Source organism: Bombina bombina, chromosome 10 (assembly GCF_027579735.1).
Source record: "Bombina bombina isolate aBomBom1 chromosome 10, aBomBom1.pri, whole genome shotgun sequence".
Taxonomy (NCBI): domain Eukaryota; kingdom Metazoa; phylum Chordata; class Amphibia; order Anura; family Bombinatoridae; genus Bombina; species Bombina bombina.
The window spans coordinates 184105500-184131568 of NC_069508.1; positions in this window are offsets into that span (position 1 = coordinate 184105500).

Sequence of the window (26069 nt, forward strand, 5' to 3'; positions counted from 1 at the left end):
GATTGGATCAGCCAATAGGATGAAAGCTCAATCCTATTGGCTGATTGCAACAGCCAATATGTTTTTTTCCCCCAGAATTCCTATTGGCTGATAGAATTCTATCAGCCAATCGGAATGTAAGGGACGCCATCTTGGATGACGTCACTTAAAGTGAACTTCATTTTCCAGCGACGATCGGAAGAAGTGGATGCTCCGCGCCAGATGTCTTGAAGATTGACCTGCTCCGCGCCGGATGGATGAAGATAGAAGATGCCGTCTGGATGAAGACTTCTGTCAGCTTGGATGAAGAAGCCTGGATGAGGATGGTTGTCTGGTCTTTGAAAACTGTAAGTGGATCGTCGGGGGTTAGTGTTAGGTTTTTTTAAGGGTTTAATGGGTGGGTTTTATTTTTAGCTTAGGGTTTGGGCACCGTAAAAGAGCTAAATGCCCTTTTAAGGGCAATGCCCATCCAAATGCCCTTTTCAGGGCAATGGTTAGCTTAGGTTTATTTAAATAGAATTTTATTTGGGGGATTTGGTTGTGTGGGTGGTGGTTTTACTGTTGGGGGTGTTTGTATTTTTTTTACAGGTAAAAGAGCTGTTATCTTTGGGGCAATGCCCTGCAAAAGTCCCTTTTAAGGGCCATTGGCAGTTTAGTGTAGGCTATGGGTTTTTTTTTGGGGGGGGGGCTTTTTTATTTTGATAGGGCTATTAGATTAGGAGTAATTCGTTTTTATTTTTGATAATTTTGTTTTTATTTTGTGTAATTTAGTGTTTATTTTTTTGTAATTTAGATAATTGTATTTTATTAATTTAATTTATTTTATTGTAATGTTAGGTTTTAGTGTAAGGCAGGTTAGGTTTTATTTTACAGGTAACTTTGTATTTATTTTAAATAAGTAGCTAGTAAATAGTTAATAACTATTTACTAACTAGTCTACCTAGTTAAAATAAATACAAACTTACCTGTGAAATAAAAATAAAACCTAAGATAGATACAATATAACTATTAGTTATTTTGTAGCTAGTTTAGGTTTTATTTTATAGGTATGTATTTAGTTTTAAATAGAAATTATTTAGGTAATAATTTTAAGTTTTATTTAGATTTATTTTAATTATATTTAAGTTAGGGGGTGTTAGGGTTAGGGTTACGTTATGGTTAGGTTTAGGGGGTTAATATATTTATGTAGTATTAGTGATGTGGAAGGCCAGAGGTTTAGGGGTTAATAACTTTAGTATAGTGGCGGCGATATTGGGTGCGGCAGATTAGGGGTTAATAACTGTAATGTAGGTGGACGCGATGTTAGGGACGGCAGATTAGGGGTTAATAACATTATGTAGGTAGCGGCGATGTCGGGAGCGGCAGATTAGGGGTGTTTAGACGTGTTTTTTATGTTAGGGTGTTAGGTTTAAACATAACCTTTTCTTTCCCCATAGACATCAATGGGGCTGCATTACGGAGCTTTTGTTTCCGCGATTGCAGGTGTTAGGCTTTTTTTTTGCCGGCTCCCCATTGATGTCTATGGGGAAATCGTGCCACACGTCAAAGCAGCGCTTGTATTTGGGTGAGGTATGGAGCTCAACGCCACCATATCGCCCGCGCAAGCCTGCTTTTTGTAAATAATGTAATGCAATAGCAGCGCTATAGGGAGGTGAAATACCGCCGTTTTTGTATCGCTTAAAACTCATAATCTAGCTGTCTCTTATCTTTTTGTTATCATTACATTTTGAACTTAATGAGATCAGAGGTCATCAAGAAAACCTTCATTAGATACTCAGAGACTAACAAGAAAACAAAAACAAAAAGATATAACAAAGTTCAAATATTGGAATAGCCTAACGATTATAACTCAGATAGAAAAAAAGTCATATTTTAGCCTATGTACAAATTCATACTATAAATCCATTTCTATAATGCTACCTGAAATATCATATGATTATCCACAAAAAAAGGGATAAAAAATAGACACCAACACAATAAGCAACTCTCTTATCCAGATTCACAACCCAGCCGTTTTCCTTCTAGAATATACTTTGAATTCTTTAGGGGGCTAATAATTTGCCTTTGTAGTTGTATATCAAGAGATTTTATCAGCAATTTCCATTTGTGAAAGGACTAGTAAATACAGTAGATTTGCATAATCAATAAATACATGATAAAAAGACAATACAATAGCACTTAAGGGCTAATTTATCATGGCCCGAATGGGGCCAAATTCCCCTGTTTCCGTGGAAACAGGAGTTAAGAAGCAGCGGTCTTAAGACTGCTGCTCTTTAACTCGTCCGCTGCCTCTGAGGTTGCGGACATCTATCCGCCAATCGTGTACGTTCAGGTTGATTGACACCCTCTGCCAGCTTGCTTGTGCAATGTTAAATGCCGACAGTGCATGCTGTCGGCATTCAGCAATATCTGGCGGACATTATCCACTACAGACATTGATAATACGGCTCCTTGGTCTGAACTTCAAATGAGGGGGCGATTTATAAAGTTGAGGCAGACAGGGGCGCACATACGCACCCCTGCCCACCGCTGCTCGCCGCTGGCGGGCTTAATTCCCCTGGCAGAATTCAGCATTGCACACGAGCGCTATTTTGTGCTCACGTGCAATCCCGCCCCTTGTCCATGCACAGCTAATCACGCGTGGGCAGGAGCTGTCAATCTCCCCGGTCGGACCGCAGAGATTGAAATTCGCCAAGGGTAGGGAAGTAGCGGTCTGATGACCGTTGCTTGTTAAATACGGCGTGCAGGTTCTCTTGTGAGAACCTGCAGTCGTAGGCAGGCAAAGCCTGCTGAAAGAGCTTGATAAATCGCCCCCTTAGTAGTAGATTTTTTTCTGAAAAATTACAGTTATGTCTTATTCTACTCCTCCTCATGTGACAGCCATCAGCCAATCACGGTCACCAATGCATATATATATATTCTGTGAATTCTTGCACATGATCAGTAGGAGCTGGTGACTCAAAAAGTGTAAATATTAAAAGACTGTGCACATTTTGTTAATTGAAGTAAATTGGAAAATTGTTTAAAATTGCTGCTCTATCTGAATCATAAAACTTTAATTTTGACTTGAGTGTCTCTTAATTTTAAAGTCTGAATCAGACAGAAGCCCGACCGATTCTAATAATAAATAATTCAGCAGTTCCTTTTTAAAGGGACAGTCAAGTCCAAAACAAACTTTCATGATTCAGATAGGGCATGTAATTTTAAACAACTTTTCAGTTTACTTTTATCACCAATTTTGCTTTGTTCTCTTGGTATTCTTAGTTGAAAGCTAAACCTAGGTATGCTAATTTCTTAGAACTTGAAGGCCACCTCTAATCTGAATGCATTTTGACAGTTTTTCACCACTAGAGAGCATTAGTTCATGTGTGTCATATAGCTAACATTGAGCTCACACACGTGAAGTTACCTAGGAGTCAGCACTGATTGGCTAAAATGCAAATCTGTCAAAAGAACTGAAATAAGGGGGCAGTTTGCAGAGGTGTACATACAAGGTAATTACAGAAGTAAAAAGTATATTATTATAACTGTGTTGGTTATGCAAAACTGGGGAATGGGTAATAAAGGGATTATCTATCTTTTAAAACAACAAAAATGCTGGTGTTGACTGTCCCTTTAACAAAACACATGAAAATGCTATGAATATAAAGGTTTTAAGTTATATTTAGCCTAAAAGGGACATGAAACCCCATACTTTTCTTTCATAATTCAAATGGTCCATACAATTGCTGCTCATGAGCTTGCCTAGGTATGCTTTTCAACAAAAGAATACCAAGAGAACTCAGCTCTAAACACAGCTATTCTCTTAGACAGGAAGATTATTTTAAAGAATTGGCTATCGAATAAAGAACCAAAATTTCCGGAACTTAACTACCCATAGTGTTCTTCTAGTTCATTACATCATTTTGTTATTGCTCTGTTATGTTCCTTAAAGGGATATGAAACCCAAACAAAATGTATTTTGTGGTTCAGACAGAACATTCAATTTTATAAAGTTTCCAATTTACTTCTATTATCAAATGTGCTTCATTCCCTTGTTATCCTTTGTTGAACTGAAACCAAGGAAGGTACCTGGCAGGAAATAGTGCTGCCATCTAGTTCTCTCTGATAATGATAACTGGTCAGACTGATATGCTTCAGGATATTTTTTCTTTGTGAAAGGGGTATAGTGTGCTAAAAGACTGTGCACCCTGAGGAGTTATTATAAAAATGGACATGCATGGAAGGTTTTTTCCAGCTTCTGTTCTATCTCATGGAGTGCTGTTCTTTCATTGTGTTTTATGTAAATGCTCTTAGGTCACCCTAAGAGTAATGGGGAAACCAGACGTGGACTCCATGCACACTTGCCCTTAGAGAGATACAACTGCACCTCACTGACGAGGCCCATAGAAGGCCGAAACGATCGTCTGGGGTTGTTGCTTCCCTTGTTCAGAGAAGAATTGCCTGGTATTTCGGCGCTGGACTGTCATTGGGCAGGGTCAGACTGATATGCTTCAGGATATTTTTTCTTTGTGAAAGGGGTATAGTGTGCTGAAAGACTGTGCACCCTGAGGGGTTATTATAAAAATGGACATGCATGGAAGGTTTTTTCCAGCTTCTGTTCTATCTCATGGAGTGCTGTTCTTTCATTGTGTTTTATGTAAATGCTCTTAGGTCACCCTAAGAGTAATGGGGAAACCAGACGTGGACTCCATGCACACTTGCCCTTAGAGAGATACAACTGCACCTCACTGACGAGGCCCATAGAAGGCCGAAACGATCGTCTGGGGTTGTTGCTTCCCTTGTTCAGAGAAGAATTGCCTGGTATTTCGGCGCTGGACTGTCATTGGGCAGGGTCAGACTGATATGCTTCAGGATATTTTTTCTTTGTGAAAGGGGTATAGTGGGCTAAAAGACTGTGCACCCTGAGGAGTTATTATAAAAATGGACATGCATGGAAGGTTTTTCCAGCTTCTGTTCTATCTCATGGAGTGCTGTTCTTTCATTGTGTTTTATGTAAATGCTCTTAGGTCACCCTAAGAGTAATGAGGAAACCAGACGTGGACTCCATGCACACTTGCCCTTAGAGAGATACAACTGCACCTCACTGACGAGGCCCATAGAAGGCCGAAACGATCGTCTGGGGTTGTTGCTTCCCTTGTTCAGAGAAGAATTGCCTGGTATTTCGGCGCTGGACTGTCATTGGGCAGGGTCAGACTGATATGCTTCAGGATATTTTTTCTTTGTGAAAGGGATATAGTGTGCTAAAAGACTGTGCACCCTGAGGAGTTATTATAAAAATGGACATGCATGGAAGTTTTTTTCCAGCTTCTGTTCTATCTCATGGAGTGCTGTTCTTTCATTGTGTTTTATGTAAATGCTCTTAGGTCACCCTAAGAGTAATGGGGAAACCAGACGTGGACTCCATGCACACTTGCCCTTAGAGAGATACAACTGCACCTCACTGACGAGGCCCATAGAAGGCCGAAACGATCGTCTGGGGTTGTTGCTTCCCTTGTTCAGAGAAGAATTGCCTGGTATTTCGGCGCTGGACTGTCATTGGGCAGGGTCAGACTGATATGCTTCAGGATATTTTTTCTTTGTGAAAGAGGTATAGTGTGCTAAAAGACTGTGCACCCTGAGGAGTTATTATAAAAATGGACATGCATGGAAGGTTTTTTCCAGCTTCTGTTCTATCTCATGGAGTGCTGTTCTTTCATTGTATTTTATGTAAATGCTCTTAGGTCACCCTAAGAATAATGGGGAAACCAGACGTGGACTCCATGCACACTTGCCCTTAGAGAGATACAACTGCACCTCACTGACGAGGCCCATAGAAGGCCGAAACGATCGTCTGGGGTTGTTGCTTCCCTTGTTCAGAGAAGAATTGCCTGGTATTTCGGCGCTGGACTGTCATTGGGCAGGGTCAGACTGATATGCTTCAGGTAATTTTTTCTTTGTGAAAGGGGTATAGTGTGCTAAAAGACTGTGCACCCTGAGGAGTTATTATAAAAATGGACATGCATGGAAGGTTTTTTCCAGCTTCTGTTCTATCTCATGGAGTGCTGTTCTTTCATTGTGTTTTATGTAAATGCTCTTAGGTCACCCTAAGAGTAATGGGGAAACCAGACGTGGACTCCATGCACACTTGCCCTTAGAGAGATACAACTGCACCTCACTGACAAGGCCCATAGAAGGCCGAAACGATCGTCTGGGGTTGTTGCTTCCCTTGTTCAGAGAAGAATTGCCTGGTATTTCGGCGCTGGACTGTCATTGGGCAGGGTCAGACTGATATGCTTCAGGATATTTTTTCTTTGTGAAAGGGGTATAGTGTGCTAAAAGACTGTGCACCCTGAGGAGTTATTATAAAAATGGACATGCATGGAAGGTTTTTTCCAGCTTCTGTTCTATCTCATGGAGTGCTGTTCTTTCATTGTGTTTTATGTAAATGCTCTTAGGTCACCCTAAGAGTAATGGGGAAACCAGACGTGGACTCCATGCACACTTGCCCTTAGAGAGATACAACTGCACCTCACTGACAAGGCCCATAGAAGGCCGAAACGATCGTCTGGGGTTGTTGCTTCCCTTGTTCAGAGAAGAATTGCCTGGTATTTCGGCGCTGGACTGTCATTGGGCAGGGTCAGACTGATATGCTTCAGGATATTTTTTCTTTGTGAAAGGGGTATAGTGTGCTAAAAGACTGTGCACCCTGAGGAGTTATTATAAAAATGGACATGCATGGAAGGTTTTTTCCAGCTTCTGTTCTATCTCATGGAGTGCTGTTCTTTCATTGTGTTTTATTTTAAATACACACTGCAAATTGATGTATTATTGTGCTGTGTCTTATAGCATGCTGATGATATTTGTTTGTCTGTTGTTATGATAACCTCAATAAAGTTAAATAAAAAAAATAAAAAAAAATACAGATTTTAAACAATGGCAGTTGGCAACAAATTCTGTCTAATCACAATAATAAAGGTTGTGCTTATTTAACTCTTTTTTTTTAATTATTTCTTTTTATTACATTTTTTTCCTTGAAATGTTACATTACATAAAGGGAAAGAAAAACAAAAGGAACTAGGAACAAGGATCATAGCAATAATATAATCTAAACAAATCAAATTTCCTTCCAACCATTCATCCCGGTAGGTTGTTTCCATAAGTGTAAACTTAAAGTAAACTTAGCAATACCCCAAGCTAGTTATGGATTCTCCTACTTGCATATATTGCAGTCGCTATCTTTATATTTCCTTAACTGATTCTTAATAATATATTTTATATTTCAGAATGCGCACCTTTACATGGCTTCCTCCGCCCCCCAGCTCGCTTCCGGGCTTCTCACTGTTACACGTAAGAGCCTACTTTTAAATCATTATTAGCATCTTGGTAACAGATAACAAATTAAACACTTTGTTAGATGGCATGCTCACTGATTCCGATTCCAGTTATATTGTCACTTCGCCCGATCGTTCTTGCAATTGAGTGAAGTCAGTATTAGCAATTCCATTTGTGGTTTCAATGCGCATGCGGCTATTGTAAACGCGCATCCGACACTGACGCATTCGCATAGCAACATGTGGACGTGAAAATAACAGTTTGAGACCAATTAGATTTAGACAATGTGTAATCGTCATGAGGAACGAAAAAAAAAATTATAATGCAGGAGGAGAGTCGGCTAACAAGTCGGATGGGTTTTAGGATAATAAACAGGTCTATAATTGAATTAGAAAAAAATTGATGAATTATTATTATTATTATTATCAGGTATTTGTAGAGCGCCAACATGAATGAAAGTGATATTAATTTTCAAGGATTTATATCAACATATATTCTGGTGTACTCAAGTTTACTTTCACTTTAAGTAATCCCAATGGACATTTCACATTAGTCTAATGCCCTTATGATTCATAAACATCTTAGTTGAAGGGACACTAAACCCAGAAAAATTTCTCTCGTGATTCAGATAGAGCTTGCAATTTTAAGTAACTTTCTAATTTACTCCTATTATCATTTTTTTCTTCTTTCTCTTGCTATCCTTATTTGAAAAAGAAGGCATCTAAGCTTTTTTTGTTCAGAATTCTGAACAGCACTTTATTGGTGGATGAATTAATCCACCAATCAGCAAGAACAACCCAGGGCCGGCATCTAAACTTACATTCTTGCATTTCAAAGATACCAAGAGAATGAAGAAAATTTTATAATAGGAGTAAATTAGAAAGTTGCTTAAAATTTCATGCTCTATCTGAATCACAAAAGAAAAAAATTGGGTTCAGTGTCCCTTTAACTCTTATGTATTATTTATATTTTATTATAAATTAATAGATTTATTATAAATTTCCCTGTCTGCATTTCTGTTCAAGTATAAAATATTGCTCTATAAAGGTTTTAAAATATTTTTTTTATTTCTCCTATTTTCTGTCATATAAATATGTTGGGGAGGGGGCTTCTACAACAAGAATGTATTAAGCTGTACGCTGTACTGAATACTCATAATACTTCCTTCCCAACATACTGACCACATCTCCCAATCCTAGGAATTACAAGTCAGAGGTATCATTATGCGCTGGCAATTTAATTAACCCTACCAGTGAAGCACGAAATGAGATATTCTGCTGCCTTAATGACTCAAGAGGTAAGCCTCAATGGGCGTCCTCATGACCTGTTTGTACGTTCTAACATCTTATGAATTACTTAAATCAATAGGGGGTTTTATCTGTAAAAAACATATTTTTATTTTCCTCTCTGCTTCTTTAAAGGGACAGTCTAGTAAAAATTAAACTTTCATGATTCAGATAGGGCATGCAATTTTAAAAAACTTTCCATTTTACTTTTATCATCAAATTTGCTTTGGTCCCTTGGTGGTATTTTTGAAAAGCTAAACCTAGGTAGGCTCAAACTGATTTCTAAACCGTTGAAAACCGCCTCTTTGCTCAGAGCATTTTGAAAGTTTTTACAGTTAGACAGTACTAGTTCATGTGTGTCATATAGATAAACATTGTGCTCACTCCTGTGGAGTTATTTAGGAGTCTGCACTGATTGGTTAAACTGTATGTCTGTCAAATGCACTAAGATAAGGGGGCAATCTGCAGAGGCTTAGATACAAGATAATCACAGAGGTAAAAAGTATATTAATATAACTGTTTTGGTTATGCAAAACTGGGGAATTGTTAATAAAGGGATTATCTATCTTTTTAAACAATAACAATTCTGGTGTAGGCTGTCCCTTTAAAGATCAACACAGTGGAGTCTATTTCTGTAAAAATGCAGCAAAATCATAATGATCCTCCAAAGACATAAGGTCCACAAGTACAGTGTAAGGAATGTAATAGTCTAGGAAGATGTGTATTTAATATTTCACAAAGTTTATACTAAATTATATTCTACTATATTTTTCTAGTTCCGAATACAGACTTAAAGGGACAGTAAATTTAAAATTAAACTTTCATGATTCATATAGAGCATGCAATTTTAACCCCTTAATCCTATTGGATGTAGCTACTACGTCTCTGGGTACTTTAAGGTACCCTGCTGACGTAGTAGCCAAGTCCAACCTTCTCCCTCATGCTGCAATCCCGGCTGTCGGCTCTGACAGCTAAGACCGCAGCCAGAGGGAGAAGACATCTGCCTTCATATGTTAAGGGATAAGTGCTTCATAATATCTGATTAAATTGTGTTTTTATTTATTCAGCTCTAAATTTAGTCTGATCCATATACACTAAATATTTGCTTAAAGAATATTTTTATCTTTTATACTCACTTATTAAATGATATTTAATTAAAGGGACACTCAAGTCAAAATAAACTTTTATGAATCAGACAGAACATGCCGATTTAAGACACTTTCCAATTTACTTCCATTATCAAATTTTGCACAGTAATTTTATATTTACACATTCTGGGGAACAAGCGCGTGTTAATTATGTAATTCTACTGCATTCAGTGATCCTTTAATGTATTTTATTTCTCCTGTATTTAAGGATTATTTCAAATGTGTTAGACATATACTTATTTGATTCCAGAAACAAAACTGTTTTTATTTGATATTGTTTTATTATAGTAGTTTACTATTGAAATGTCACCATCCTAATAGTGACATTCAGAATGTTGCAGTGAAAATGGTACAATATTTAAAATGTCACTGACAGAAACATTTTCCTAGAATTCATGCAAATGTAATCCCTGAGCCGAAATCTGAACCCTAATTCCTAAGCAAAAATATTTTAAAAGTCACAAAAGTTTTACTCTTTTGTACTTAATTTGTCAAACTCTTAAAAAAAGAGTTAGGCTTTTTAAAGTGAAACTGTCTTAGGAAACAGACCAAGGGAATAATAAAAGGCTGCACTTTTGCAGTATAGATCTGCAGTTACATTTTGTTTTTATTTATATATTTGTTTTTATTAAAAAAATAAATAAAGAATATATGAAATACATTTTGAAATACCATCTTTTAGCTAAAACAAATTAAAAAAAAGTTGACAACAATTTCAGTTTAAAGGGACATAATACAGGTGGCCCTCGGTTTACAACGGTTCAATTTGCGCCGTTTCAGAATAACGCCCTTTTTTCCCAGTAATGTGACTGCTATTGAAAAGCATTGAAAAACATTAAAATAGCCAGTAGGTGGAGCTGTCTGCTTGTATTGCAGCAAAGACATGCAAAGCCAAGCAAGCCAGACCTGATCAATGGATCAGCTTTCAAAGGAACAAGATCTAGCAGCCCTTAGATGCAGACTCAATGCAGAGAACTGTGCAGAAAAAGGCAAGTAAAAAAACTTTTTGTTCATTAAACTTAGTTTGATGATGATACAGTCTGTTGTGTGATTAAACACAGGCAGGCTGAAATTAATCAGTGTATAGCCAGACCTGAGCAATGGAGCCGTTTTTACAGGAAAAAGATCTAGCAGCCACTTCCCTTAGCTGCAGACTCAGAGAACTGTTTGCAGGAAAAGGCAAGTAAAAAACGTTTTTGTTCATTAAACTTAGTTTGATGATGGTACAGTCTGTTGTGTAATTATTTTGTTTTTGTTCATTAAACTTAGATTGATGATGATGATGATACAGTCTGTGTGATAATTTTATTAGGTGCGGTTTAGCAAAAGTTTTTGTTCATTAAACTTACTTTGATGATGATACAATCTATTTTATTAGGTTTACAATGCTGTTTAGCATTTAAAGTCTTCATTTCAAAGCTTTAAAAATAATGTATTAGGTGTTACTTATGACAATTTTGAGAGGGGCCTGGAACCTAACTCCCTCACTTTCCCATTGACTTACATTATAAACTGGGTTTCAATTTACAACGTTTTCAATTTACAACCATTCCTCCTGGAACCTAACCCCGGCGTAAACTGAGGGCTACCTGTACTCATATGTTAAATCCCTTGAAAGTGATGCAGCATAGCTGTAAAAAGCTGACAAGAAAATATCACCTGATCATCTCTATGTAAAAAAAGGAAGATATTTTACCTCACAATTTCTTTAGCTCACAAAAGTAAGTGCTTTGTAAATAATTATCCTTTCGCTAAAGTCAACTGCATGTTGAAAAGAAACAAAAAAAAACAACAACCAATAAGCTGCATCAGTTATGATATCACTCATAGTTGCCAACAGTCCTGTTTTTGCCGTGACAGTACCGGAATTTGGGACCCTGTCCCTGCCATTTAAAGGGACACTCAGGTTAAATTAAATGCTCACAATTCAGATACAGCATGTAATTTTAAACAACTTTCCAATTTACTTCCATTAAAAAAAATGTGCACAGTCTTTTATATTTACAATTTTTGAGTCACCAGATCCTACTGAGCATGTGCAAGAATTCACAGACTATACGTATATGCATTTGTGATTGGCTGATTGCTATCACATTGTACAGTGGGAGTGGAAATATACATAACTTTGAAATTTGTAATAAAAAAATCTACTACTCATTTGAAGTTCAGACTAAGTGTTATTGCATTGTATTATTATCTTGCATTTGTTGATTACGCAAATCTAATGTGTTGACTGGTCCTTTAAATGTCCCGGACTGTCCCTTTTTTTTTTAATTTAAAAACGGTTTTGTTGCAATTCCGAGTTCCACCAGAGGTGTCACTGTCAATAATGTGAAGAAGCATAGCAGGAACTGAATGGTAGCGGCAGCCTGCTTGTTTACAGAAGTGTTTGCCCTGGGGATTAAAGGGACATTAAACACTTTGAGATGGTAATATAAAATGATAAATTGTATATATAAAACAACTCTGCAATATACTTTCATTATTTATTTTGTCCTCTTTGCCTGTAATTCCATTCTGAAATTGTGAGCTTTTCAGTTCCTGTTAGAAATGGAAGTGCAGAACACTGTTATATTCAGCACAACCATTGGCTGCACACTCTAGTGACCTATGTATAACCGTCTCTAATTGGCCACAGCAGAGAAGGTAACACAAGTTACAACATGGCAGCTCCCAGTGTTTTATAGACACTAAAGCTTAACACTTATTTTGTCACTATTTAAACAACTAATGAAACTTTAAAAAATACATCTACATGTTATTCTCAGACTAATCTTTTCTTTGAATGCATCATTCTAACTAGCATTTATTTAGTGTTTAATGTCCCTTTAAGGTGATAACTTTCCTGCTTCTGATTCAGCTCTAACACAGGCATCACACAGATGATCTTGTGGTAAACCTGATAGAGAATGAATCAATTACTATGGAAACCTTATGTGAAATTGCTTGGTAGGATCTGTTTGTGCAGGGTACAGATATTTAGCAGCTGTAGTGAGGTGAGTGAATAACTGTTATGGTTGAACTCAGTTTAGAGGACAGTGAGATTATCTGATCTTTGGGGGTTTATCAGCACTATTGTGTACTGCCCACTTGCAATTTCTGTCAGAGGACTGGATTCTGATTTGATGATCATCTGAAGAAGAAGGCAGCTACGTAACGGTGGGGGGAGTCCGGCTGCCATATTTACCCGGTATTAGACAAGTTAGCGAAAGTGATTACTACAGAAGCGAGGCGACATGGCAGAAGGGGTATAGTGCAGGCGGATCTTCGGTTCTTATATTTCGATCTCAAATAATGTCAATGGAAGTGTTGACTGTCCCTTTAAAAATTCCTTTTGCAAAATAATAAATCAGGTGTAAAGATAATGGTCAAAATCTAAACTACTTTCTGTTAATAGAGAAATGAATCTTTTGATCAGCAACAACTATAATAGTGATCTACTAAGTAGCACTAAAAACAAAGAAACCTGGCACAGGCCTCCTACTGGCTATATTGCATAATCCCTCATTTGTTCTATACCTTTTAGTTTAATATTTTAATATATATATATATTCTGCACTATAATAAATAGACGGGGCTAAATTATGCTAATTATGTGGGTTTGGCAAAGTGGACGGAGCTTTAGGGCAGAGGGTGTGGTAAAAATGTTCATGCAGGTAATTGATAGCTGGAAAGTGTCCCTGGATTTTTTTTTTAAATGTTGGCAACTATGTAATCACTTTGGTTTACTGTGGTCTCATGAGATTTCATAGTAAAGTTCCTTAAAGGAATAGTAATATGAGTAAATTAGAAAGTTGCTTAAAATTGCTGTTCTATCTGAATAATGAAAGTTTAATTTTTACTAGACTATCCCTTTAAACATAGGAGGGAAATAACATGACTGTGCCTGCACATGCCAGATGCACACTCCCTTGCAAGTACTTGTACTAGCATCCTGATTGGCTGCTTAAAGACCTTTTACAACGCGATGTGGCTACTAAGGAAATTATGAGGTAAAATATCTTTTTTTTTTATATAGAGATGTTCAGGTGATATTTTCTAGTTGGCTTTTTACAACTAAGCTGCATCATTTTAAAATGCTTCAACAGTTAGATACCTAAAAATGAATGTAATATGCAGTAATTGGCATGTTTTTACAGAACAAATAGCTTTGTACCCACAGGTGGTTTGTACACTAAAGTATACTTAGCTTACAATGTCCTTTGGTCTTTTTATGGAGCTGTTTTGCGCACATAGCTGTTTGTCTTCTTATCTTACTTCACAATTCAGAACCGTTAATACAAAAGGTTTCATTGTACAAGGAAGGACAAGATTGAAAGCTAAAATATGATTTTATTCTCTCAGCCTGTGGCTGTGAGATAAGAAGCCGGAGAGTGTTGAATTTAATTGGGAACTTGTTAACCATCTGAAGAAGGTCCTGACCTTGAGAACAGTTCTGTACAGAAAACCTTCATTTGGTCATGTCGTATTTCCATTGGATTGACAATGACGATGATGTGCTTGCTTAATTATAAGATGTCTGGCTATGAAATAGGTGAACTTAGTTCAAATCAAAGTTTCTATTTGTCTTGTTTGGGTGCAAGTCAAATGTCTTGCCGTTTATGCCCCTAAAATTAAATTTCACTTATAAAAATCTCAGTGTACAATATAAAACTCATGAGCCCTGCTGTGCCAACATAAGTGTTAACATTGCCTACATTTAGTGGGAACTGGTTCAGATTCTCTGAGCCTTGGTTAGCTTAGCAAGAGAAATATTATAAATATATCTAAAAATGTGTCATCATTAAATATTATATATTATCCATAATGAATGCCTCTGCCAGGCTCATCTTCCTTACACGTCGTTCTTCATCTGCTGCACCTGTCTGCCAATCCTTTCACTGGCTTCCTCTTGCCTCCAGGATTAAACACAAAATCCTCACACTGACATATAAAGTCCTCAACTGCACTGCTCCCCACTACATTTCAGACCTTGTCTCCAGATACTATCCCTCCCGTCCCCTTCGCTCTGCTCACGATCTCCTACTCTCCTCCTCTCTTGTTACTTCCTCACATTCCCGTTTACAGGACTTCTCCAGACTGGCCTCCATCCTGTGGAACTCCTTGCCTCGCTCCACAAGACTCTCCCCTAGTTTCAGCTTCAAGCGCTCCCTAAATACTCTATTATTCAGGGACGCATACAACCAACACTAACCTTTCCTAACTCCATCGCTTTCCCCTTGAACCCCTTAGAATGTAAGCCTATGGGCCCAGCTGTTTACAGATCCCTTCATAAGAGCCAACTAAAACAGTGAAACTCTCGGCAGGGCCCTCTACCCATTTGATCCCTGTAAATGTTATCCTGTATACCAACTATGTTTATAGCGCTGCAGAATCTGTAGGCGCTCTACAAATGCCTGTTAATAATAATAATAATAATATGGTGTTGATGAGAAATATGTACTCATTTGTATTCATTAAAGAGACAGTCTAGTCAAAATTAAACTTTCATGATTTAGATAGGGCATGCAACAACTTTTTAATTTACTTTTATCATCAAATTTGCTTTTTTTCTTGGTATTCTTTGTTGAAAGCTAAATCTAGGTAGGCTCAAACTGATTTATTTCTAAGCCGTTGAAGGCTCCCCTCTTATCTCAGTGCATTTTCACAGATTAACACAATTAGACAGTGCTAGTTCATGTGTGCCATATAGATAACATTGCTCACACCTGTGGAGTTATTTATGAGTCAGCACTGATTGGTTAAAATTCAAGTCTGTCAAAAGCCCTGAGATAATGGGGCAGTCTACAGAGGTTTAGATACAAGGTAACCACAGAGGTAAAAAGTGCTCACTTAGCTCATGCTGCAAGTCCAAAATAGTGCTGTAAAATATAGCACTTTTTAAGCAAAGAAAAAAGAAAAAAGAAAGCAGCACTTTACATACACCTTTACAATATTACCACAAGTCTTAAATACAGACTTCTCTTCTGTGGAGCAAAAAAGCGATACAGGTGTTTCCACCCCCAATCAGTGTTCTAAGCCACTCGATCCTGATGCAGCCGCTCTCGTCCTGTGTCTCTCTCCCCACACTGGATATGACGTGATCAGAAAATAGCTGTGAAGTAAGAACAGCGCAGGAGAACCGAGATTCAAGGTAGTAATTTTATTGATACAAATACAAGACACACAACGATTCCTACTTACAAACGGTAGGTTTTAAAAGAGCCTTTCACAATCTATGATGTGAACAATTCTTTAGTCCAGAAGCAAGGAAGACCACAGCCGGCAGGTATGTCTCACTTTTCGTCAAGGAGCTGCACACAGCTTAGGTCGCGGTGGGAAGCTTTTTTTCAATAACTTCTTTAAACCATATGGATAGCTCGACGCGTTTCCCCCGGTGTACGCCCGGGCTTTATCAAGAGCAGAATGTTAAGTTGAATAGATTGTTAGCTTTTAAAGTCGGTGCTTCCACCCGATTGGCTGATGGTATACACCAATCAGGATGCGGTATACAAGCACACCCTTTTGTTTAAAGCAATAGATCAGCGGAAATTTATACATGTTCACAGATTAACGATTGATATACTCAGTAGTAAATTTATGCACTAACTGAATATATTTACAATGCTTATACGGTACAGAATTATTCAGACACACACTTTAAAACATAAAAATAAATAATAAAAATAAATACAACTTGTTAAATGCAATTTGATAAATAAATTGCATACAAAAATTGTTACAAATGTTAAAAACAAATTTTGTTACAAATGTTAAAAACGATATACAGATGAATAATTTAAAAACATAAAAATCTGTCATAAATGTACTGGAAATTGATATAGATCCTGTAACGATAAGAAATACATATAAATAAATTCTTCTTATTATGCGAAGATCATAATTATAACCTACATAAATTGTTTCTCAAATATAGATTCGACAAATAAAAGATATTTGGATATTTGTATATTAAAATACATGAAGATACTACCATTCTTCATATAAAAGCCTGTACGTCTAAATCAATATTGAGACCTGAAGGATTCAAACTCTTTAGCTTATAAATCCATTCGGTTTCTCGTTGTCTTAAAGTTCTCAGTCTATTAGGATAACTTGGTGGTATCCAATCTATTATTTGTATTTCTAAGACTCTCGGATTACTGCCATGAACCAATAGAAAATGATTGGGTACACTGTGTTTTATAAAACCATTTTTAATTTTATACAAGTGTTCATTGAACCTTGTTCTAGTATTTCTTTTGGTACGTCCAATGTAAATTAGATCACAACTGCATCTTAGCAGATAGACAGTATATGTCGATTCACAGTTGCATCTGTGTTTGATCTCAAATTGTTCAGTACCATCAGAACTACTGAACCTGTTTCCTTTTCTGACAAAAGAACACATGTTACATCTGCTCTTATTACATTTGTACGTGCCAGTTGGAATTGATAACCAATTACTTAAGGTGTTTTTACTTTCATTCGTTATTAAACCATTATCTCCCCTTTTTCTCAGTTTACTGGGAGCTAGATGGTTTTTCAAGTTACGATTTTTTCTGAACGTAATGCAAGGTTTATCTGTTATAATTTGACTCAAGATTGGATCGGATTTTAATATTCCCCAGTGTTTGTTCATTACCTTCTTTATTATACTTGCTCCTTCACTAAAGGTAGTTATAAACCTTGTTTGATTGTTAGCCTCCTGACTTTTAACCTGATGCTTACTGGTATTATCCAGTAGTCTATTTCTATCTAGATTTCTGGCCCTTAGCTTAGCTGCTTTTAAAAGTTCATTCTCATACCCTTTCTCTAAAAATTTCTTGTCTAGGGTTTCAGCTTCACTATCAAAATCTGTTATTCTAGAACAATTACGTCTCACTCGAGTATATTGGCTAAAAGGAATATTGTTCTTCCAATTTTTAAGATGTCCACTCCTGGCATCAACAAAACTATTCCTGTCAACTGTCTTCCTATGATTTTTCACTATGACTTTATTCTCTATGGGGTCCTTCATAAGATTGATATCTAAAAACACAATATTATCCTTAGAACATGTACCACAAAATTCTAAGTCAAAAGAATTTTCATTTATATATGTCGAAAATTGTGTCAAGGACTGTGACGACCCTTTCCATAAAATAATCACATCGTCAATATATCTAGCATATTTTACAATGTTACCTTCAAAAGGATTATTATTCCAAATATATTCCCTCTCAAAATCATCCATAAAAATATTAGCGTAAGATGGGGCAAATGTTGTCCCCATCGCGGTTCCTTTTAGCTGCAAATAAAAAGAATCCTCAAACTCAAAATAATTATGAGAAAGAATAAATGAAATGGAATCCAAAATAAATTGCAAATGAACATCAGGAATATCATAGTATAAAAAAGCTCTTTTGATAGCTCTAATGCCTTTTTCATGTTTTATATTAGTATATAAGGAGGACACATCATAAGTTGCCCACCAAAAATCCTCTTCCCATTCCATTCCCTCAAAGATTTTTATAACCTCAGTAGTATCCTTTAGAAAGGCCCTGGTATTCTTAACTATAGGTTGAAGGTAATAGTCAACATACTTCGATAGATTATGGCATAGAGACTCAATACCAGAGATTATGGGCCTTCCAGGGGGGTTGGAGAGGCACTTGTGCACCTTGGGAAGGTGATAGAATATTGGTATTTTAGGATTTTGTTGAATGATGAAATTAACCTCATCTCGTGACAAAATGTCGTCCTCTTTTGCTTTCAAAACTAGAGTATTTAGATCTTTTTGGAAGGTATTGGTAGGATTATAATCCAATTTTTTATATACTACTGTGTCACCCAATAGTCTATTAGCTTCAGCTATATAATCAATTCTGTTTTGGACCACTAGACCCCCTCCCTTATCGGCAGCTCTTAGAACAATATTCTTATTATTCTTTAGTAGCTCTAATGCATGCCTCTCATTGGGACTTAAGTTATCATTATGTTTATTCACTGTGCATTTAGATAGTTTTTTTTTAGTTCTTCACAAACTAATTTGTTAAACACAGGCAACTGGTCACCCTGCATGTTAACAGGGTAGAAGAGGGATTTGCCTTTTAGATTGGAGTGACGAATAGGTCTCATTTCTCCATACTCAGAAAGCTCAGAAAGGTTTAAGTCAGAGGGATCTGTAGGTTCAGCCTCTTTGAGCAGATCTAAATCCATAGAATATGAATTGGATTCTAAATCTTTTAGGATTTTCAAAGTCTCTAAATCTGTACTTTCTAAATATGTTTTATTACATAATTCTCTATTAGTCTGATCCTTTAAAAAGTAACGTTTCAACGTCAGCTTCCGTATAAATTTTTGTACATCCATGTAAACCTCAAATTTATTCGGTTTACTTTTAGGAGCAAAATTCAACCCCTTACCAAGGAGTCTGACGTCATCATCACTTAATTCAGCATCAGACAAATTTATTATTTCATTCTTTAGGCGTGTTAATTCATTCTTTTTCTGTTTGATTGACTGTATTCTATGCCCTCCCCTTGTCTCTCTTCTACTTCTAGTGCTCGTTTTGAGGGTCTCCTCCTGGTTTCCCAAGGGCCATCTGCCTGTATTTGATTTTCTAATCTCACATTCGGGCTGACATAATCCTTCTCTAAAAAATTAACCTTATTCTGATTTCTCGAAGTCCCTTGGACTTAGAATAAAGTCATAGTGAAAAATCATAGGAAGACAGTTGACAGGAATAGTTTTGTTGATGCCAGGAGTGGACATCTTAAAAATTGGAAGAACAATATTCCTTTTAGCCAATATACTCGAGTGAGACGTAATTGTTCTAGAATAACAGATTTTGATAGTGAAGCTGAAACCCTAGACAAGAAATTTTTAGAGAAAGGGTATGAGAATGAACTTTTAAAAGCAGCTAAGCTAAGGGCCAGAAATCTAGATAGAAATAGACTACTGGATAATACCAGTAAGCATCAGGTTAAAAGTCAGGAGGCTAACAATCAAACAAGGTTTATAACTACCTTTAGTGAAGGAGCAAGTATAATAAAGAAGGTAATGAACAAACACTGGGGAATATTAAAATCCGATCCAATCTTGAGTCAAATTATAACAGATAAACCTTGCATTACGTTCAGAAAAAATCGTAACTTGAAAAACCATCTAGCTCCCAGTAAACTGAGAAAAAGGGGAGATAATGGTTTAATAACGAATGAAAGTAAAAACACCTTAAGTAATTGGTTATCAATTCCAACTGGCACGTACAAATGTAATAAGAGCAGATGTAACATGTGTTCTTTTGTCAGAAAAGGAAACAGGTTCAGTAGTTCTGATGGTACTGAACAATTTGAGATCAAACACAGATGCAACTGTGAATCGACATATACTGTCTATCTGCTAAGATGCAGTTGTGATCTAATTTACATTGGACGTACCAAAAGAAATACTAGAACAAGGTTCAATGAACACTTGTATAAAATTAAAAATGGTTTTATAAAACACAGTGTACCCAATCATTTTCTATTGGTTCATGGCAATAATCCGAGAGTCTTAGAAATACAAATAATAGATTGGATACCACCAAGTTATCCTAATAGACTGAGAACTTTAAGACAACGAGAAACCGAATGGATTTATAAGCTAAAGAGTTTGAATCCTTCAGGTCTCAATATTGATTTAGACGTACAGGCTTTTATATGAAGAATGGTAGTATCTTCATGTATTTTAATATACAAATATCCAAATATCTTTTATTTGTCGAATCTATATTTGAGAAACAATTTATGTAGGTTATAATTATGATCTTCGCATAATAAGATGAATTTACTTATATGTATTTCTTATCGTTACAGGATCTATATAAATTTCCAGTACATTTATGACAGATTTCTTATGTTTTTAAATTATTTATCTGTATATCGTTTTTAACATTTGTAACAAAATTTGTTTTTAACAAATTTCCGCTGATCTATTGCTTTAAACAAAAGGGTGTGCTCGTATACCGCATCCTGATTGGTGTATACCATCAGCCAATCGGGTGGAAGCACCGACTTTAAAAGCTAACAATCTATTCAACTTAACATTCTGCTCTTGATAAAGCCCGGGCGTACACCGGGGGAAACGCGTCGAGCTATCCATATGGTTTAAAGAAGTTATTGAAAAAAAGCTTCCCACCGCGACCTAAGCTGTGTGCAGCTCCTTGACGAAAAGTGAGACATACCTGCCGGCTGTGGTCTTCCTTGCTTCTGGACTAAAGAATTGTTCACATCATAGATTGCGAAAGGCTCTTTTAAAACCTACCGTTTGTAAGTAGGAATCGTTGTGTGTCTTGTATTTGTATCAATAAAATTACTACCTTGAATCTCGGTTCTCCTGCGCTGTTCTTACTTCACAGCTATTTTCTGAGCACTTTTTAAGACCTGAAGTAAACCATAATTATTAAAATTTAGCAGAGCACGACATGAAGAACTACACCACTTGCACATCATTGGCTTAGAGCACCTGTGGCTTACAATGTCCAGCATTAATTTTACTGTGCACCTCCATAGAAGTCTATTATGTGTGCGATTTAATGCCCCTGCGCTATCCAACATGGTGATGTTAGCATGCCCTGTCTAGATTATCATGCAATAAATAAAAAATAACTTTGGACTTAAAGGGACAGTATACACCAGTTTTCATATAACTGCATGTAATAGACACTACTATAACCCCTTAATGACCGGAACATTTTTCAATTTTCTTACCCTTAATGACAATGGCTATTTTTACATTTCTGTGGTGTTTGTGTTCAGCTGTAATTTTCCTCTTACTCATTTACTGTACCCACACATATTATATACTGTTTTTCTCGCCATTAAATGGACTTTCTAAATATACCATTATTTTCATTATATCTTATAATTTACTATAAAACTTTTTATAAAATATGAGGAAAAAATGGAAAAAACACACTTTTTCTAACTTTGACCCCCAAAATCTGTTACACATCTACAACCACTAAAAAACACCCATGCTAAATAGTTTCTAAATTTTGTCCTGAGTTTAGAAATACCCAATGTTTACATGTTCTTTGCTTTTTTTGTAAGTTATAGGGCCATAAATACAAGTAGCACTTTGCTATTTCTAAACCACTTTTTTTTCAAAATTAGCGCTAGTTACATTAGAACACTGATATCTGTCAGGAATACCTGAATATCCATTGACATGTATATATTTATTTTTAGAAGACATCCCAAAGTATTGATCTAGGCCCATTTTGGTATATTTCATGCCACCGTTTCACCGCCAAATGCGATCAAATTAAAAAAAATGTTCACTTTTTCACACATTTTGTCACAAACTTTAGGTTTCCCACTGAAATTATTTACAAACAGCTTCTGCAATTATGGCACAAATGGTTGTAAATGCTTCTCTGGGATCGCCTTTGTTCAGAAATAGCAGACTTATATGGCTTTGGGGTTGCTTTTTGGTAATTAGAAGGCCGCTAAATGCCGCTGCGCACCACACGTGTTTTATGCCCAGCAGTGAAGGGGTTAATTAGGGAGCATGTAGGGAGCTTGTAGGGTTAATTTTAGCTTTAGTTTAGTGTAGTAGACAACTCCAAGTATTGATCTAGGCCAATTTTGGTATATTTCATGCCACCATTTCACCGCCAAATGCGAGCAAATAAAAAAAACCTTTAAATTTTTCACAATTTTAGGTTTCTCACTGAAATTATTTACAAACAGTTTGTGCAATTATGGCACAAATGGTTGTAAAAGCTTCTCTGGGATCCCCTTTGTTCAGAAATAGCAGACATATATGGCTTTGGCATTGCTTTTTGTTAATTAGAAGGCCGCTAAATGCTGCTGCGCACAACACGTGAATTATGCCCAGCAGTGAAGGAGTTAATTAGGTAGCTTGTAGGGCGCTGGCAGGGTTAATTTTAGCTTTAGTGTAGAGATCAGCCTCCCACCTGACACATCCCACCCCCTGATCCCTCCCAAACAGCTCTCTTCCCTCCCCCACCCCACAATTGTCCCCGCCATCTTAAGTACTGGCAGAAAGTCTGCCAGTACTAAATAAAAGGAGTTTTTTTTATTTTATTTTTTTAAAAAATGTATTCTGCTGTAATGGAGCCCTGCCTTAGCCCCCAACCTCCCTGATCCCCCACCAAACAGCTCTATAACCCTCCCTGCTACTTAATTGCTGCCATCTTGGGTACTGGCAGCTGTCTGCCAGTACCCAATTTGCCCCCAAAAATATTTATAAACTTTTGCCCCCAAAAATATTTATAAACTTTTCTGTAGTGTAGCAGCCCCCCCCCTCAATACCCCCAACCCCCCCCAATCCTTTTATATATATATATATATTTTTTTTTTTAATGTTTTGAACTTTTTATTTTTTTCCATTGGTGTCAGTGGCTAATATGTGCGCGCGCCCCCACGTGCACATGCGCGCCCGCACGCTGCCGCCTCCTTGCTTCCCTTCCCCCCGGAACACAGCACCATTGTTACCGGTGCAGAGAGGGCCACAGAGTGGCTCTCTCTGCATCGGAGGCTTGTTAAAAGGTATTGCAGGATGCCTCCATATCGAGGCATCACTGCAATACCCTGAGAGCTGCTGGAAGCGATTGCGATCGCTTCCAGCACTCTCTTAAACAACTGACGTACCAGGTACGTCCATTGTCACTAACTGCTAGTTTTTGCAGGACGTACCTGGTCCGTCAATTGTAATTAAGGCGTTAAAGATGAATATGTACAGATACTGATCTAAAAATCCAGTATAAAATGATTAAGAGCCTGTTATTAATCATACATGATTAAGAGCCTGTTTAGGCTTGAAACGTTGTAATTTCTACTCAGGACCCTATATGAAATAAAGGTCTTCTAAAGAAATTGGAGGCTGGAATATTCTTTATACTAAGACAGATTATACAAACAGGAGGAAGCAGGAATCTGCAGACTTCAGTTTACATCTGATACTTTTGGGCTTGGTTAGGAGTCTGAAAATCAGCACAATGTTATTAAAAAATAAGCAAAGCTATACATTGTTACAAAAAGACTCCCAGATGGGCTGTATACATTAAATGGATCATCTACAAAACATTTATGCAAATAAATATCTAATGGACAATGTCCTTTTAATATGAGCACAAAAATAGAAGTGCTATTGATTGCGCTAATATTTTTGTTCTCTTCATGTAATGTAATCTAAGCCTTGGGGGCCGAATTATCAAGCTCCGAATGGAGCTTGTTTCCCCCTGTTTCCATGCATGCGTTCAGGCTCCCTGGAAATAGTAGTTATGACCGCTGCTCCATAACTTGTCATCTGCCTCTGAGGCTGCTGTCTTCAATCCGCCCAATCCTATACAATCGGGTTGATTGACACCCCCTGCTAACGGCTGATTGGCCGTGAATATGCAGGGGGCGGCATTGCACAAGTAGTTCACAAGAACTGCTTGTGTAATGATAAATGCCGACAGCGTATGCTGTCAACATTTATCGATGTGCAGCCAACATGATACGCTACATTGTATCGTGTCCGCTCGCACTTTGATAAATTGACATCTATGTTTGAACACACTAGGCTTTTTACTGCACATGTAAGTGATGTAAAAAATGTGGTAAAATACTTATCAACTGGTTTCTTAGCTTAGTATATCACAGCTGCCATATAGTACTCAAGACACATGCACGCTCCTGAGTCTACCAGTATTTTTTTTTTAATTGTACTATCTGTCGGAATCATGGAAGTTTAACATTGACTTTCATGTCTCTTTAAAGGAATAGTCTAATCAAAATTAAACTTTCATGATTCAGGCAGAGCAGCAATTTTAAGCAACTTTCTAATTTACTCTTATTATCAATTTTCTTTTCGTTCTCTTGGTATCTTTATGTAAAAAGACAAGAATGTAAGCATAGGAGCTAGCCCATTTTTGGTTCAGAACCTGGTTAGCACTTTCTAATGTGTGTCTAAATGTAGCCACCAATCAGTAACCACTACCCAGGTGCTAAACCAAAAATGGGTCGACTCCTAAGTTTACATTCAAATAAATATACCAAGAGAACAAATAAAAATTGATAATAGGAGTAAATTAGAAAGTTGCTTAAAATTGCTGCTCTATCTGAATCATGAACATTTGATTTTGACTAGATTTTTCCTTTAATATTCTTGTGGTGAATAGAAATATAGAGAACCACAATCCCCAGAGGCTATCACACCTTTGTCACTCCCACAGGGACCTGGGTTCTGGTAATGTTTTTATGTGACATATCAATTTTGTCTCAGGCTTTAGATGTCACACTTGCACATGAATCTGTAACTTTTGTATATAAATCCAAGCCTTTGTAAATTACATTTTCTTTGTTACTATGACAGTAATAAATAAAGGACCTGTCAGTTCCAGCCTACTAGTCCAAATGTGTGATTTATTATTGTGAAATTCTCTTCTGTGCAAGGTTTATTCTGAAATCAGTCCAAGGGGTAGGAATACATACATTGTATATACAACACATAGGATAAATATATACAAATACAAACAAATTGTAGTGCTCAGTTTACAGCAGATTAGATATTACTCATTAATACCTGCATTACCTCACATTTACTTATTAATACATCACATTTACTTATTAATACAAGCTTTACCTCACATTTACTTATTAATACACGCTTTACCTCAATTTTACTTATTAATACATCACATTTATTTATTAATACATCACATTTACTTATTAATACCCGTTTTACCTCAATTTTACTTATTAGTACATCACATTTATTTATTAATACCTGTTTTACCTCAATTTTACTTATTAGTACATCACATTTACTTATTAATACCTGCTTTACCTCACATTTACTAATTAATACATCACATTTACTTATTAATACCTGCTTTACCTCTCATTTACTTATTAATACATCACATTTACTTATTAATACCTGCTTTACCTCACATTTACTTATTAATATATCACATTTACTTATTAATACCTGCTTTACCTCAATTTTACTTATTAGTACATCACATTTATTTATTAATACCTGTTTTACCTCACATTTACTTATTAATACATCACATTTACTTATTAATACCTGCTTTACCTCACATTTACTTATTAATACATCACATTTACTTATTAATACATCACATTTACTTATTAATACCTGCTTTACCTCACATTTACTTATTAATACATGCTTTACCTCACATGTACTTTTTAATACATGCTTTACCTCACATTTACTTATTAATACACGCTTTACCTCACATTTACTTATTAATACATGCTTTACCTCACATTTACTTTTTAATACATACTTTACCTCACATTTACTTATTAATACACGCTTTACCTCACATTTACTTATTAATACACGCTTTACCTCA